This window comes from Lutra lutra, chromosome 16, assembly GCF_902655055.1.
Source record: "Lutra lutra chromosome 16, mLutLut1.2, whole genome shotgun sequence".
Taxonomy (NCBI): domain Eukaryota; kingdom Metazoa; phylum Chordata; class Mammalia; order Carnivora; family Mustelidae; genus Lutra; species Lutra lutra.
The window spans coordinates 26,203,274-26,221,020 of record NC_062293.1 but is presented as its reverse complement, the minus strand read 5'-3'; the positions used below and the strand labels follow the sequence as shown (position 1 = coordinate 26,221,020).

Here is a 17,747-nt window from a genome sequence, read left to right as displayed (position 1 = left end):
TAAATGATCAGGATTTATTTAAGCTGTTATTCCTACCCTCCCCGGAGCTCCTGCACCTTCAAAGGAATAATCTTTTAACAGTGGGACTGCAGGCACTTGTCAAGGACGGATTTCTGGCCTGGGAGCCTCCCGCCTGCTCTTCAGAAGGCACATCCTTTGACAGCTTTCAGCTCACTTTGCAAAGGTGATGGGGGCAGATCTACTTCAGAGGAGACAGCTGGTTGGTAAAGTAGAGGAAGTTGTGAGGAGACACTGAAGCATGTCCAACCTTCTTTGTAGCCAAACAAAACAATTTCAAATCCCAAAAGAATCCTAGGGGAAAAAATAAACAAGGATTGGAAAGATGACAGAACATGGGGACAAACACATAGGTCGTGCCCTATATATGTCAGTGACATAAAAATAGTGAAAAGTGGGGCACCTGGGTGGCTCAGTGGGTTAAGCTCCTGCCTTTGGCTCAGATCATGATCCCAGGGTCCTGGGATCGAGCCCCACATAGGGCTCGCTGCTCAGCAGGGAACCTGTTTCCCCCTCCCCCTCTGCCTGCCTCTGCCTACTTGTGATCTCCGTCTAAATAAATAAATAAAATCTTTTTTAAAAAATAGTAAAAAGCCAGGTAGATCAAGCTAGAGCTTGACATCGTTCTCAATGTGCTTTCCCTCCCTAGACTGTAAGCCTCTTGGAAGCAGGGATCACGAAGTGCTCGTCTTTTTGACTAAGAGCCTAGCATGGGGCTTTGCACACGGCAGACACTCAGTGAATTTATACAGTGAAGTATAGATTCAAGCCCAAAGAACAGGGTGGGGAACATAGAAGCCAGTATGTCCCACGGTTTTGAGATTTTGAAAGGTTTGAAATGTCTGTGGAGGGGTCCAGAGAGCAGAGGTCTGGGTCCTTGGAAATGGCTGCAGGCAGGGTCCTGCAAGCACTTGGCTCCCCAGCAGCACCACCCTCGGCAGGAGTCCGTGCCCTGCCCCGGGCAGGTGAGGCTGCAAATCCTCAGACCGTGGTGCACCCTGGAGCCCTCTTACTCACCAACCTTGTCCAGAAAGAGGTGGCCTGGGCAGAGTGGAGCCTACCTGTACCGAGACCTGGAGCCTGGAGTCAACCCCTCCACGGTCCTGAGGCCAAGCCAAGAGAGTAGAAGAAACCCTGGAAGGCGGAGAGTCCCAGGCATCCTCCCCCAGACACCGGGCAAGTTGTCATTCTCCCTGAGGGGTCTCACCTTGACCCATCTCCTCCCCCTCGCCTGCACCCTTGGGGCACAGGGCCCTGGAAGCTCTAGGGGCTCCCCAGAACCTCTCTGGGTGAATGTGGGGGCTCTGGGGAGTGTCTCTCGCTCTACTACTCTAGCACTGGTTTGTATATCTGGGGACAGAGCCAGGAAAAGGGGCCTCTCGAACAATGCCCCTTCCAAATCCCCTGCCACTTCCTTTAAACCAAGAGCATGCTCTCTGGCCCTCAGAGACTTTGTTTCCGGTCTACAGAAGGAAGGGAAGCAAGGAAGAGGGGATGGCAAAGGGAAGGAAGTGGGGAGGGATTCCCCACAACCCACCCAGCTTCCTCCATTACCTACAGCATAAAGTTCAAGTCCTTTTATGGTGTGCAAAGCTCTTGTCAGGTGGGCTGCCCCACAGCTCAGTCTAATCTCTGCCTCCTCCCTTGGACCCGAGACGACAACAACAACAGGCTCCATACCAGGCCCCGCCCACAGGGCCTGAGTCTGAAATGCCCTTTTCCCCTCCCACCTTTCAAGGCCTCCTTCTGTTCTTCATGTGTCCCTCCTCTGCCGCCTTGGCCCCTTCTCTAGTGACACAGCACTTCTTTTCTTTCCTCCTTCCTTTCCTCCTTCCTTCCTTCAACAAGTGCTCAGTGAGCACCCCTGTGAGCCAGACTCTGTGCCTGGTCCTACAAGGATACCACAAAAGACAAAAGAGATGCTGTTCTCTTACAGGGCCCCCTCACAGAAAGGTGTGGAGTCATGGGGGTAAAGAGCTCGAAGTAGGCACGGGGACAGCCTCCCATGAAGAAGCTAAATTAACAGCCGAAAGCTGTATAGAGGTTAATGAGGGTAGGGGTGGGGGGCGGTGAGAGGCCCCAAAGTGGAAGGGAACCTGATATATACTTCAGGAAGTAAAAGAAGTGGGGGGAAGGTTGTGTCGACTCTGGGCTGTGGGCCTGGTAGACCACAGTGACGATTCTGGTCCTCCTCCTGGGAGAAATGGGAGACACTGAGGGGTTTAGCCTGGTGGGGCTGGAGGGATGAGAACATGACTGATTTGCACGTGGAGTGGTCAGTGATGGGGGCAGGAGTGAAACAGGAGAGCCCGCAGGAGGCTGCTGGAAAAGTGGAGGAAAGAGGTGCTTTCCCACCTGTTGATCTGGTCCACCCACCAGTGTCTAGGACCTGGTGGGTGGACCAGATCAACAGGTGGGAGGTCGGACTGATAGTCAGGTTGGCAATAGGGACAAGGTGACAAAAGGGGGTGTCCAAGATGTCTCCCTGGTTTCTGCATCGGGAAGGGTCTGTGCTCCTGCTAGCCTGGGTCTTTACTAAGTTTTCAAGCCTCTGCACCCAGCATAGCATCTTATGAAGAGCTTGTGGAAGGGAAAACCAGACACCAGGGAACAAATGGGCAAAATCTCTCTATTCGGGAGAATGTCAGGTGTTGACTTCAAGCCATTTTAGCCACACTATTTACAGAATCCTGGTAACAAACAGGTACTTCCAAATGCACAAAAATCAGATTCCTTCCAAAGTGATAAATTAATGCTTTTGGAATGTAGGCAGATAGGTGGGGCATAAGCATTCTGTTCTCATTTTTGCAAGATAATAGTTTGAGCTAAAGGAAGCTTCTGGGAAAAAAACACTACATTAACAAAGAAGGAAGCCTTAAATATTAAGAATTTGATGATATAAACTAGATATACTATGTTATATGATAAATATTAAATATATTTAATATGATATTATTTTTTTCTTTGTTTAAATTCTTTTTTTTTTTTTTTTTTTTTAAGAGAGAGACATAGCGAGAGAGAAAGCACAAGCAGGGGGAGTGAGAGAGGGAGAAACAGGCTTCTGGCTGAGCAGGGAACACATGCAGGGCTCTATCCCAGGACCCTGGAATCTTGACCTGAGCCAAAGGCAGACACTTAACAACTGAGCTACCCAGGCGCCCCTCTTTGTTTAAATTCTTTTAAATACAATATTTTTTAAATTTTTTTAATTTTAATTTTAATTTTTTTTTTTGGCTCAGTGGGTTAAAGCCTCTGCCTTCGGCTCAGGTCATGATCCCAGCATCCTGGGATCGAGCCCCGCATCGGGCTCTCTGCTCGGTGGGGAGCCTGCTTCCTCCTCTCTCTCTCTGCCTGCCTCTCTGCCTACTTGTGATCTCTGTCTGTCAAATAAATAAATAAAATCTTTAAAAAAAAAAAACTCTAAGACAATATTATTTTTAATTGCAGTAGTACCTGCTTGCTGTGAGAAATTCCAGCAATATATAAAGAATGTTGTCAAAGTGAAGGTCCATTTCTCCAACCCCCAAAACTCTCTCTCATCAAATGTCACCATTTTTTTCTATGCACCAAAACATGTTTCCACTTTTCATAAATATGAGATTGTTTAATACCTTTCTGTGACTTGATATTCTCCCCATGTCATAGTCATATGGAAGCATAACTTAGGGTCATGGTCAAGCCACAGGCTTTTGGAGCCAGATCACTGGGGTTCAAGTCCCAGCTCTGCCAACCACGTGTGTGATCTTGGATGAATGAGTCACCCCACTCTGCCTCGGTTCCCTCATCTGTGAAATAGCACAAATTACAGTATCTTCCTCATTGGGCTTCCGGAAGGATTAAATAGACAAAAAGCATGGAGAACAGTGCGTGGTACATCCATTATCTTCCCGCATCAGGACAGCTTCCAAGTATAAGATGAATCGAAATTATTCACCTCTCCTTTGGGGATGGATTCCATCTCCTTCGTAATTCTAAACCGCAATTATCTATAAAGGATCTTTAAAGATGTGTCTTTCCTGAGGAATCACAGATCTGTACCTCTGAAACCAATAATACATTACATGTTAATTAATTGAATTTAAATTAAAAAATGTTTTGAAAAATGGCAGTACGGAGGATTAAAAACTAATCCTTGGGATTAGACATTGAAATTCATAGTAAAATAATTTTCTCCGGTAAAATTTTTTTCTAAAAGATAATAAATTAAAAAGAAAAGATGTGGGTTCCTGGGTGGCTCAGTGGGTTAAGCCGCTGCCTTCGGCTCAGGTCATGATCTCAGGGTCCTGGGATGGAGTCCCACATCGGGCTCTCTGCTCAGCAGGGAGCCTGTTTCCCTCTCTCTGCCTGCCTCTCTGCCTACTTGTGATCTCTCTCTCTCTCTGTCAAATAAATAAATAAAATCTTAAAAAAAAAAAGAAAATAAAAAAGAAAAAAGAAAAAGAAAAGATGTGTCTTTCTGCAAACGTGGGAATTCATTTTCTTACTACAAAATGGCATCCATGTTCACTCTTACCCTCGTACTGAGCCAATTCGAATTCCTGTCAGAGATCCCTTTCCCCACGTTTTTGTCAATGCTACCAATCAGCAATTTTTGGTAAGTTTCATCAAACCAGTGGGGGGAAAAAATATCTCCTTGTTGTCCTTTGTGTTGCCCATTTTATTCATGAGATCATCATTTTATATGTTTATTAATAAGTTGTGGGGCTTTTTTTTTTCTTCAGTGAATTGATTCCATTTTAATGTTAGGCAATTTCCATTGAGTTTATATCTTTCAGTTGTTGATTTGTAGAAGTTCTTTCTATATTAGGCATTAATCTTCTGCTCTTTGCTTAAGTCGCAAATAGTTTCTCTTGGGTGTTTGTCCTTTAGTATTGTTTATGGTTTCTTTAGGTATACCGGAGATTTGTTTATCTGTTAATCTGCTTATTAACGGATAAATCGGTTTATCTGTAGTCTATCTGTTAATCTTTTCTTTATGGCCTTTGGTATTGAAGCCTTCCCTGGAAAGGCCTACAGCAAGTTAAGATTTAAAAAACATGTTCTTGGGCGCCTGGGTGGCTCAGTGGGTTAAGCTGCTGCCTTCGGCTCGGGTCATGATCTCAGGGTCCTGGGATCGAGTCCCGCATCGGGCTCTCTGCTCAGCGAGAAGTCTGCTTCCCTCTCTCTCTCTCTGCCTGCCTCTCCATCTACTTGTGATCTCTCTCTGTCAAATAAATAAATAAAATCTTAAAAAAAAAAAAAAAACATGTTCTTACATTTCTTTTGTTGTTTAAAGGCTTTAAAAATGTTTTGATTTGGGGGGAGTCTGGGGTGGCTCAGTGGGTTAAAGCCTCTGCCTTCTGCTCAGGACCTGGTCTCAGGGTCCTGGGACCGAGCCCCACATCGGGATCTTTGCTCGGCAGGGAGCCTGCTTCCCCCTCTCTGCCTGCCTCTCTGCCTACTTGTGACCTCTGTCAAATAAATAAATAAAAATTTTTAAAAAGTTTTGATTTTTTAAACCACTTTGAATTTCCTCCTCAAATTGATAACCAGTTGTCCCAACATTTTGCCCATTAAATTGTGATTGCCATCATTTTTATAAACTAAGTCCCTATTTATACAGGACATACTTCAGGACTCTTTGTTCCTACAACAATACCTCATTTTTTATTATTATCATCTTTGGTATCTTCGTTGTATGTCTTGCTGTATATAACAGGAGGTGCTCTTCTCATTATTCTTCTATTTCAAAATGTTCTTGGCTATTCTTGTATGTTTACTCTTCCTGATGAATTTTAGAATCAGCATATCCATAAAAAGTCCCACTGGGATGTCAATAGGAACTAGTTTGGAGGAGAATTAATATCTTTTTAATTCTGACTTTTTTCATCATTTTCAGAAGATAAGTTCTTTCTCTATAGAGTCTATATCTGTAAATCCTTTAATAAAGTTCATGAGTTTTTTTTCCATAACTCCGGTACATTTTTGACAATTTGTTCCTAAGTACCTTTTTGTTTTTATTATTAATGCGAGTTATATCTCTTTTCTATCATATTTCCTAATTTATTATTGCTGATATATAGGGAAGCTGCTGGCTTTTGTGTGTGTGTGTGTATGTTTCCTTTCTAATTTGCCACCTTGTAAGACTCTTTCATAAGCCATAATTATTTTTCGAGGTGTTGATCTTGGAGGTTCTACAGGAATAATCATAACATCTAGAAATAATGCCATTTGTCTCTTTCCATGTTGATGTGTACCTCTTCTTTTTTTTTTTAAGATTTTATTTATTTATTTATTTGACAGAGATCACAAGTAGGCAGAGAGGCAGGCAGAGAGAGAGGAGGAAGCAGGCTCCCCACTGAGCAGAGAGCCTGATGCTGGGCTTCATCCCAGGACCCTGGGATCATGACCTGAGCCGAAGGCAGAGGCTTAACCCACTGAGCCACCCAAGCGCCCCTACCTCTTATTTTTTCATCTTACTGCAATGACTGGGTACTCCAGGCAAGTGTACTAATAACAATGGTATTGGGGCGTGTGGGTAGCTCAGTCGGTTCAGTGTCTGCCTTCGGCTCAGGTCATGATTTCAGGGTCTTGGGATTGAGACCCATTTCATTTCGGGCTCCCTGCTCAGTGGGGAGCCTGCTTTTTCCTCTCCGTCTTCTGCTCCCCCTGCTCATGCTCTCTCTCTCTCTCTCCCTCTCTCAAATTAATAAATAAAATCTTAAAAAAAATAACAACAGTTTCAACTTGGTTTGTCTCAATCCTGCCTTTTAAGAAAATGCTTATACTTTGCCATTAAGTTTAGCATTTTCTGTAGCTCTAGGTTTCTGATGGAGACTTTATCAAGTTCAGGATGTTTTCTTTCTTTCTTTCTTCCTTTTTTTTTTTTTAAGTTTATTTATTTGAGTAACCTCTACACCCAGTGTGCGGTTCAAGCTCATGACCCTGAAATCAAGAGCTGTGCATTCCACCCACTGAGACAGCCAGGCGCCCCCAAAGATGTTTTCTTTCCCACTTCACTTGTGAGAAGGTTTTCTGTTTTGTTTTGTTTTGTTTTGCTTTTCCAATCATGAAATGGTATTGTATTTTATTAAATGTGTGTAGAGATTTTTATTTTTGCTTTCTGGTTTTTTTTTTTTTTTTTGTATCAGTTGAAATGATCAGAAGTTTCCTCTCTTTGATATAATAAAGTAGTGAATTTCATTAACAAATATCTTAATGTTGAACCATCCTTGCATTGCTTGAATACACTGATCCAATTTACTAACATTTCATTTAGGATTTTAAAAATCTGTGTTTATGGGACGCCTGGGTGGCTCAGTTGGTTGAGCGGCTGCCTTCGGCTCAGGTCATGATCTCGGCGTCCTGGGATCGAGTCCCGAATCGGGCTCCTTGCTCGGCGGGGAGCCTGCTTCTCCCTCTGCCTCTGCCTACCACTCTGTCTGCCTGTGCTCATGCTCTCTTTCTCTCTGACAAATAAATAGATAAAATCTTAAAAAAATAAAAAATAAAAAAAAAACAAAAATCTGTGTTTATAAGCAAATTTAGCTTTTGCTTTCCTTCTTGGTTATTCTGTGCTTGTCCACTTTGGTATCAGAATTATGTCAGCCTCATGGAATGAGATCGTGAGATCTTACCATAAAAGCACACTGGCCTCATTTCTTTTCCATGGGTAGATTTGACTTTTTAAAATTTTTTTAAGTAGGCTGTATGCCCAACCTGGGGCTTCAAGTCAGGACCCTGAGATCCAGAATCACATGTTCCACCAACTAAGCCAGCCAGGTGCCCCACTGTGGGCAGATTGGAAACTGTTTTCTTCCATTCTGGGTGGTCTACTTGAACTTGACACTATTTATCGAGTCAGTTGGGATCATTTATAATTTCCCTGAGAATTGTAATATTCACCCCGATTTAATCCAGTTGCACACAAGATTCTCTAAATAACCACCTCTGTTTCCATAATCATGTTCTCTTCTTGTTTCTAAAATCATCAGTTTGGGCCCTTTTCCCTTAATCAGACTTATACAAATCTTATCTATTTTATCAATCACCAGCTTTTGATTTGAGAAACCTGATATTCATTATTTCGTCCATTTTGTCTTTATTAATTCTTATCTTCTACTTGAGTTAGGTTTATTTCGCTTCTCTTTTTCCAGAAACCTGAACTGCATGCTTAGATAACTTAATTTCAGTTTTTCTTGTTTTCTAATGTTTAAGGTAATAAATTTCCCTCCAATTACCACTCTCTCTGCATCATATAGAACTTGGTATGTAGTGTCCATGTTGTCATTACTCTAAAGTGATCCATGTTTCAGCTTTGATTTCCTATTTCACTACAGATTACGGAAATCTTGGTTCTGATTTCCTCTTTAATGCAAAAACTACTGCAAAAAGTGCTTTAAAATTGCAAATGGATAGATTTTCTTTTCTTTCTTTTTTTTTTCTTTTTCTTTCTTTTTTTTTTTTTTTTTTTTTTTTTTTTTTGCTACATTTTTCGTTGATTTCTCACATTAAGGCTCTGTGGACTGTTTGGGTCAGAAGGTTTCTACTCCGGGCAATTTATGGAAATCTTCTTTGTGATCTACTACACAGGCAAATTTAAACTTCTTCACGGATGCTTGAAAAGAAAGTCTGTCCTTGGCAAGTCCTACAAGAATACAGGCATCTGGTGGCTCAGTGGGTTGGGCCGCTGCCTTCAGCTCAGGTCATGATCTCAGGGTCCTGGGATCAAGTCCCTCATCGGGCTCTCTGCTCAGCGGGGAGCCTGCTTCCCTCTCTCTCTCTCTCTGCCTGCCTCTCCGTCTACTTGTGGTCTCTCTCTGTCAAATAAATAAATAAAATCTTAAAAAAAAAAAAGAATACAGGCATCTACCGAATCAAGCGTGTAACTCTAACCTTTACTTTTTATCTAATTAATAAATCAATTTCTGCTTATGATTTAATTATTTCCTTCTGATTGTTTTCCTCACTCTTAACTTCCGGAATTCCAATTTTGGTCATTATCGAATCTCCTAGAGCTATTCTGCATGTCGCTTAGTATTTTTTTCATATTAACTATAGTGAGACTAGAAGAACAGTGATTTAACTTTAGATTCCAAATGCCACTGGGCATGTAAAGTCATGTGGTGATTCACTGTGTAAGTACTGCCCAAGTGACACATTTTTAACGAGTTAAAAAAACACAGCATACATTGGGAGAAACACGCTGGGGTGCGAGTGGCTGAATAGCAGAAGGCTGAAATTGATGAAATGGAAAAAGTCAGTTCAGCCAAATATTTACAAAGCGTTCTGTGAATGGCACAGGCACAGGGCAGTGGAAGGTTCTGCCCTGCCCTGGTGGCCATGCAGACCTCTTGGAGAGCCAGGACCTGCACTGATTTCATATAGTTAAGTAACCAAAAGACAGCACCACTTTCCTGCCAAATGAATGGCCCAGGCATTGAGTGTTACCACAGTCCAGGGAAAGGGGAGATGGAAGCTGTGAACACAAGACTGCTTATGTAGAAACCTACCCCAGCTGCTTTTAGCCAAAAAACCCGAGATGCCTCTTAGGCACGCTTAGGTTCTCTTGGCCTCACCTTCTTTCCTTCTAGATGTCTCCTTCTAGGTGCCGCACAGGCTCTGGTTAACTTCTCGCCACTCAATCGGACAGCTTCCCAGCTCACCCTGTGTCACTGGCCTCCTGCCTCGAGACTTCCCAGTTGACATGGAGGTGCAGGACCCTGCTTGTTCTCCAAACGATTTCACAGGTGTGATCTCGTTCGATCTTCACACAGCTCAGCGGGAGTTACTGCTTCCATATGTCAACTGAGGGCCAAGGCTCCATGCAGCCGCACCAGGCTCATCCTCAGCAGAATAGGACTTAAACACAGACGCTCTCTTTTCCAGTTCCTCATGTTTCCACTGCACTCGGCTACAGCTGAGGTAGCCACAAGGTGGGCGCAATGTTGGATACATCCTGTGTCCGCACATGAGTGCGCAAAGGTGAGGGGTACTATTTCAAGTAGTCACCACTCAACAGGGTGTTGGGGCAGAAACATCAAGGAGAAAGAAAATTGAGTAAAGATCACTAGAACTGTGGTTCTTGCTTTTTTAAAGCACTGATAACCTTCGAATCGGGCCAAATGCTAAAAAGTCAAACAATAGATAAGAAATCAAGTTTCTAGGGGCACCTGGGTGGCTCAGTGGGTTGAGCCTCTGCCTTCAGCTCAGGTCATGATCTCAGGGTCCTGGGATCGAGCCCCACATCAGGCTCTCTGCTCAGTAGGGAGCCTGCTTCTCCCCACCCCCCGCCCTCTGCCTGCCTCTCTGCCTACTTGTGATCTCTGTCAAATAAATAAATAAAATCTTAAGACAAAAAAAAAAAAAAGAAATCAAGGTTCTGCAAAGAGGTAGAAGACCTGTACTCTGAAAACTATAAAATATTGATGAAAATAATTGAAGGGCATTGAGTGGCTCAGTCAGTTAATTGTCTGCCTTCAGCTCAGGTCATGATCCCCGGGTCCTGGGATCGAGTCCTGCATCAGGTTCCCTGCAGGGAGACTGCTTCTCCCTCTCTCTCTCTGCCTGCTGCTCCCTCTGCTTGTGCTCTCTCTCTCTCTCTGTGTCAAATCAATAAATAAAATAACTGAGGATGACCCAAAGAAATGGAAAGACATTCCAGGCTCATGATTTGCAAGAACAAATGTTGTTAAATGTCTATACTACCCAAGGTAATCTACACATGTAATGCAATCCCTACCAAAATACCAACAGTGTTTTTCAAAGAACTAGAACAAACAGTCCTAAAATTTGTATGGAGCCACAAAAGACCCCAACTAACTGAAGCAATCTTGAAAAAGAAAAGTACAGCTGGAGACATCACAATTCTGGACCTCAAGTTACATTACAAAACTGTAGTCATCAAAACAGTGTGGTACAGGCACACGGGTCAATGGAACAGAATAGAAAATCCAGAACTAAACCCACAATTATGTGGCCAGTAAATCTTTGACAAAACAGGGAAGAATATCGGATGGGAAAAAGATAGTCTTTTCAACATATGGTGTTAGGAAAACTGGACAGCAACATGCAGAAGAATGAAACTGACCATTTTCATATACCAAATACAAAAATAAATTCAAAATGGATGAAAGACCTAAAGTGAGACCTGAAGCCATAAAAAATCCTGGAAGAAAACCCAGGCAATAGTTTCACTGACATCTGCTGTAGCAACTTTTTGCTAGATAGGTCCCTGGAGGCAAGGAAAACACAAGCAAACATAAACTGTTGGAATGACATCAAAATAAAAAGCTTCTGGGGTACCTGGGTGGCTCAGTGGGTTAAAGCCTCTACCTTCGGCTCAGGTCATGATCTCAGGATCCTGAGATTGAGCCCCACATTGGGCTCTCTGCTCAGCAGGGAGCTGCTTCTCCCTCTCTCTGCCTGCCTCTCTGCCTACTTGTGATCTCTCTCTGTCAAAAAAAAAAATAAATCTTAAAACTAAATATATAAATAAGGTGGATGAAAAGTACAAGGGGAATATAGTCAATGATGTAATAACATTGTATGGTGACAGACAGTGACTACACTTATCCTGATGAGCACTGAGTAATGTCGATAGAACTGTCAAATCACTACGCCTTACCCCTGAAACTAATACGACATTGTATGGCAAATCTACTTCGGTAATAAATTTAAAATATTTTTTATGTTTGTTAAATACAATTGTTTTTATACAGAAGAATTGTTAAGAACCCACATGCTGAGCAACAATCAAAGTATTCTAAATCAGATAATGCAATCCTTATCAATGATAATTATGACAATGTTGAGTGTCAGGGGAAAATAGAAATAACACAATGCTGAGTGCACTGCAGGATACAAATCTACAAATGTGGTAGAAATTCATTCATAAAGAATCAGAGCAGGATGCTTACAATGGTTATCATCACTGCATGGTGAGATGAAAGGTGATCGCTATTTTCTTTATCTGTGTTTTCCAAATTTTCTACAATGACCATTTTTTGGTTTGTTTGTTCAAGTATGCTCCATGCCCAGCATGGAGTCCAGTGCAGGGCTTGAACTCATGACCGTGAGATCAAGACCTGAGCTGGGATCAAGAGTTGGATGCTTAACCAATGGGGCACCTGGGTGGCTCAGTGAGTTAAGCCTCTACCTTTGGCTCAGGTCATGATCTCAGGGTCCTGGGATTGAGCCCCACATCGGGCTCTCCTCAGCAGAGAGCCTGCTTCTCTCTCTCTCTGCCTGCCTCTCTGCCTACTTGTGATCTCTCTGTGTCAAGTAAATAAATAAAATCTTAAAAAAAAAAAAAAAGAGGTGGATGCTTAACCAAATAAGCCACCCAGACACCCCTCCAGGTTTTATAAGGAGAAAGTCTAGATAATATTCAGACTAGATAATTTTTTTTTTTTTTAAGAATCAAGTTCAGGTTTCCTTAAAAGATGTTAAATCAGTATTTTTGATGAGTATATGTTCAGCTGTAAGTCATGGACATTTCGTGTGGGTTAAAAAGTAGAGTAGAGCTAGGTAGTCACTAGCTTTGGTCAGAGCCTATATCTCTGTGATTATCTTGCATCCTCTTCCTGGTGCTAAAAAGGCAGCTGTAGCTCCTGCTACCAGATTCATGTTAAGGCAGAAAAAAAGGTGAAAATTTCCCAGTGGTGATTTTTTATATTGGTGCAAAATTCATTGACATTCCTCCCTTTAGAGGTGGGGAGGGGGCGTCTCTGTGATTTCCTCTTGACTTTAGACAGGCTTATGATTACTTCCACCAATGGATATGGCAGTAGTGGTGCTTTGTGACTTCCAAGGCTTGGTCAATAAAAGGCCATGGACCTTTCATGTCCTTCTCTTAGAATGTTTGCTCTTCAGAGACCACGCTCCCCCTTGGGATGCCTCCTCTCAGAACCAACTGCCACGCTGTGAGAAGCCCAAGCCACAGGGAGAGTTCAGAGGCCATTTGTAGATGTTCCAGTGGACAGTGCCAACTGAGCCCAGCCTTCGGTCATCTTCATCTCGCAGCCCAGGTGCTAGACAGATTAAGCGAAAACGCCTCCAGATTCATGCTGTTCAACTCAGGAGCCACTGGCCACCTGTGGTTATTTCAATTTACATTTAATTAAAATTAAATGAGAACGTTAGTTCCTCAGTCACCCTGGCCACCTTTTAAGGGCTCAATAGTCACATGTAACTCGTGGCCATCCTATTGGACAATATAGGTACAGCAAGTTTCTATCATTAGGGAAAGTTCCATTAGACACATCTGCTCCAGATGATTCTTGAGTGCTTGAGCTCCCCCCCCCACCGGCTGAAGCTCCAGATGTTGTGGGGCATAGAAAAGCCATCTGTTCCCTGTACCCTGTCTGAATTCCTGACCTATAGGATCCCAGAACACAATCAAATGGGTGTTTGATGCTACTAAGTTTTGGATAGTGTGTTATGTAGCAGTAGCAACTGGAATAAGTTCCTCTGATAAGAAGAGCAAAGCTTTTTCTCAGAAACCATCCCGGCTAACCTCTGTTTACGTCACGTTGGTACAGCAGTGTCACAATGTCACCCTGCTGCAGTGAAGGCTGGGAAAACATGGAGTTGGCTCTTACGGTTTTGTGCACGGGTCGGTGTGTGTGTATGTGGGTGTGAGCGTGTATTTTCTTTCTCAAATACCATATATATATTTCTGGACCGTGTATCTATTGTATAAACTAGAATTTGGTGTATGTAATTCATTTGAGTAAGCAGAGCTGCGTAACAGATGCAATCTATGCTTTAAGTTTATGGATTATTACAATAGAGCACTTTCAGTTTTTCTTAACATAGTGCACAATAGGTGAGATCTAGAATTTATATAGTTAAAGCATTCTGATATTATTAATCAATGTAAATCAATTAATGTTCTTGGTGTGCAGACTGTTGCGAACACTGTATCACTCCCAGAATCTGCAATTACAATCTCTTCCTCCTTGGCTAATGGAAAGAAATTCAAAGATTTGTCTTGGATTTTTGTTCACTGAGATAACAGAGAGTTAAAAAAAAAAGATAATAGGGAGTAAGCAAGTTATAAGGACATGTTCTCCTATCCAACCAATTCCTTCAGTGGAAATGCTTGTTCCAAAGATAAGTGGGTTTGTTCAGGGTTATCTAGTTATTTTTCAATTCCAAATATCTGTGTACCCATCTCTTAGAGAATGTGTGGCCCTCCTTCACTAACCCCTATGAGAAGCCATAGGAAACCACACTGAGGTTCCATTAGTCATAAATATGCAAATTTCTTTGAAAAATGTTTAGGGAAAAGTGGGCTTACTTGGTTTTTAATAAGTCAGTGATTAGTTTATAATTGTTCCTTGCCAATAATTTAAAATTTTGTATAGTTCAGGTTACATGACTGTCCACAAGAAAATCAATGACATTAAGGACAAAAACATTATGCTTGTTATGTCGTCTTTCAAGTAAAGATACAAGGCTGATTCTCTAGAAGTGAAACAACCCTTAGTAAGGACACATTAGGTGATGGTGACTCTCCTGTAATCTTCAGTTTACAAAGAAACAGAATGAAAATTCGAAGGTTTAGGTTTAGGACACATTTGTCAGAAATCCAGGTGTGAGTGTGTGTGTGTGTGTGTTTATGTGTGAATGAGATAATTCAGAGCACTTTCAAGAACCGTTTTTCACAATAATATTGAAACACATTTGTTTACCAAAGAATCACAAGCTTCAGTGTGAGGCACTGCTCTAGGAATTAATTGTGTGGAACACAGGCAGGGAAAGGCAAAGGCTGTGATTTTCAGTGACTATTACTTGCCCACAGAGAGGAATTCCTATTGTTGTGATACCACCCAGAGCCTCATATCAATGCTTTTTTCCCCTCCATAAATCAAAATAATCATTTGGCAATCCAGTCCCCTGTGCAATTTCAAAGTAAATGTGAAATAGTAACAAGTCATACAAGGGGGTCTTTAAAGTGTAAAACTTGGATAAAGGGAGTTTTATCCCTTGTGACTTGGAAGTATATGAATCTGGTTTCCCTCTTATTTGCAATCTATATCTTTAAAACAACTACATTGTTTACCTTAGGGGCACTGAGTTTTAAACGTGGAATTTTTTAATTGAAAGAGATATTAGAGATTATATAATCCAACCCCTTTTTGTAGGGGAGAGAACTGAAGGTTGATAGAAATGGATAAAATTCAGATCTCCCAACACCTGCCCTTCAGATGACATGGGGCCTCAATATGTGTGTGTGTGTGTGTGTGTGTGTGTGTGTGTGTGTGTGTGTGTGTGTGTTCATATTTGTTTTGAAACATTCTCATACCCTTGGACTAAGCTGCAATAACTCATACATTTTTGGCGTCTAAATTTTTTTAAATTCAATTTACCGCTATCGCTAATTAATCAGAACCTATCAGATGTCTGCTTTTGAATTTTAAGCCTGAGATTATAGATTGGGGACGTTCAGAAAAAAGAATTTGTGCCTTCCCTTTGAGAATTTGTGGAAAGTATAGATAAGGTTGACAAAATTACAATTCATCTATCTTTGGTTAGACATTTTAATCTCAGCTGAGCCTAATATACTCCTCTAATTATAGTGATATACTTTCCAAATTACATATCAAGACACATGGCCAGACACAAGGTCCTGCAATGCTGGGTGTTTGGTACAGCAAATATTATTTGCCTAATGGTAAGAGAAATTATGCCTTGGGGCACAGGAAAGATGAAATGTTTCTCTTGATAGGCCATTCCCAAAATATCCTATCTTTCTTCTTGTAATTTCTGCCCTCAACTAATTATAAAATTAAAAATAACTCATTTTTTAGTAACAAATGGAGTGGATATTCATTTGAGAAAACAAAAAAAATACAACTGAGCAAAAAGTAGTAAACACTGTATGAATATATCTTGATGCAGAGAAACATTTAACTTAAAATGTTTCCAAAAATAAAATAAAATAAAACACATCCACACTTTCGCAATCAAATTCCACTTTTCCTTGTTACAAAAAAAACCATTAAGAGTAAAAAATCGGAATTTAAAGAGTCTTTGAGTAAAACTTGAATGTTCTTAAAACACGCCACCCGAGCTTTAGGAATCCGTGCAATAAACACGAAATCGGCCACCTGACCACTCCCACCCTCAACCCATCGCACACACCCTTCCCTCCTCCTCCCGCACACATCGGGGACTTTAGATATATCCTCTATTGATTGGGTTCCTTCTAAAGGGGAACGGGGTGGGGGCGGAGGCACGAGGGCAGGAGAGGGTGGAGAAAAAGGCTACGATCGGATCTTGCATCCCTAAAGCGCAAAGCCTCTAGGCCTAACACCTACAGCGGGTGCGTGTGCAAGGAACACAGCTGGTGTACACAGCCGGCTCCGCGGACACTCTACTCCGCGGGGAGTTGCGCTTTAACTTCCTTATAGCAGGTTGAGAGTGCAGGCCCCACAGTTTTTAGAGGAAGGCGGAGCTCCAACTGGTGTTTTTCCAGGAAGCACTTCTGGAGTGCAGAGCAAAGGGAGGAGAAGGCCAGCGCTGGGCGTTTCATTCATTGCTCCTCTCTCTCTCCCCTTCCACCCTTCCCTCCCGTTAGACTTTCTCTCCCCTTTCCCCTTGCGAGTTTGACGTCGGTCTCCTGGATACCAGACAGCCAATCGCCTAGCTGCTAAGGGAGAAGCGCGGCCAATCAGGCGTCGTTGCTACCTGTGAGCAATATTTTTAGCAGAGAGGGACGCTCGGTTCCACGCCCATGCAAGTTCGTGTATTTCTCCGCCGCAGGTTGTGAAAAGGGGCACTTACCGGCCTCCCTTGGGTCCCTCTCGTTCCGCGCTGCCTATTTACCCGCTTGTAGTTCAACCGAAGAGCATCCTAAACGCACCTTACAGGAAGGCACCGTGTGTATTGTGTGTATTGATGTTAAAGGACACTTGAAATACACGCATGTATATATACACTTAGATACGTACGCAGTTTGGCACGGAGGCCTAGGCTGGGACATTGGGAACAAAATGTGGTTCTTCTTACAGTCTCAGGCCACTCCCACGTCCAAGTTGCTGCCGGGTCGCACGGGGAGGTTGTGATGTGGGATGCGGAGGCAGTTAAACTGTCACCTAGGCGGGAGGTGTGGCCAGGTGGACTCCCTTCCCCACCCCCAGCCTAGCTCGGCCGCTTTGGGTTCTGCTGTTGCCACTCTCTGGGTGGCAGTTGGCCTGGGCCCCGGAGGTGATTAATATTCAGTTAACCGGGTGCTCGAGTCCCTGTCACAGAGTTCTCCCTTTCTCTAGGCTCTCCCGGGTGCACTGGAGGCCAATTTGGTAGCTCGTCCACGAGTGGGATTTTCCTGGGCCACAGTCCCACTCGGGTAGGGTATTTTTTGTAAACTGTCCCCTCCCTCTCGAGGCCTCGGGCTCTTCTCCCCGTTGTTCCCCGCAGCTCCGCCACCTGCCTCGCTCCCCTCCCCCCTTCTCTCTGGGGCTCTCCTCCAAGACCCAGCGTCAGCCGCCCCACCCACCACCGTCGCCCTCACTGGCACTTCTCTCCTCCAATCCCTTTCCTAGTTTTCTCTTAGTCCCGCCCACAGTGCCTACAGAACGTCGGTTCATTGGCCGTTGTGGAGCCCGAGGGGTGTGGCCTTACGTACGGGGCCCTCTGCCGCCCGTCGGGACATGGGCAGGCGGGACCTGACCAATGGCGTCGAGGGGCAGGGCAGGGGCGGAGCCGCCGCGGAGGGTCTGGGGTGAGGGGCGGGAGGGCGGGGA

General features: G+C 43.2%; 1 long non-coding RNA gene across 1 annotated transcript; it reads right to left on the bottom strand.

Annotated features, from left to right (window-relative positions):
- Positions 1-17,702, bottom strand: LOC125087600 (uncharacterized). Its single transcript, XR_007123456.1, has 3 exons — positions 16,956-17,702; positions 3,953-4,058; positions 1-312 (listed from the first exon to the last, which is right to left on the bottom strand). It is a non-coding gene; the product is annotated as an uncharacterized LOC125087600 (long non-coding RNA).
- Positions 17,703-17,747: the final 45 nt, after the last annotated feature.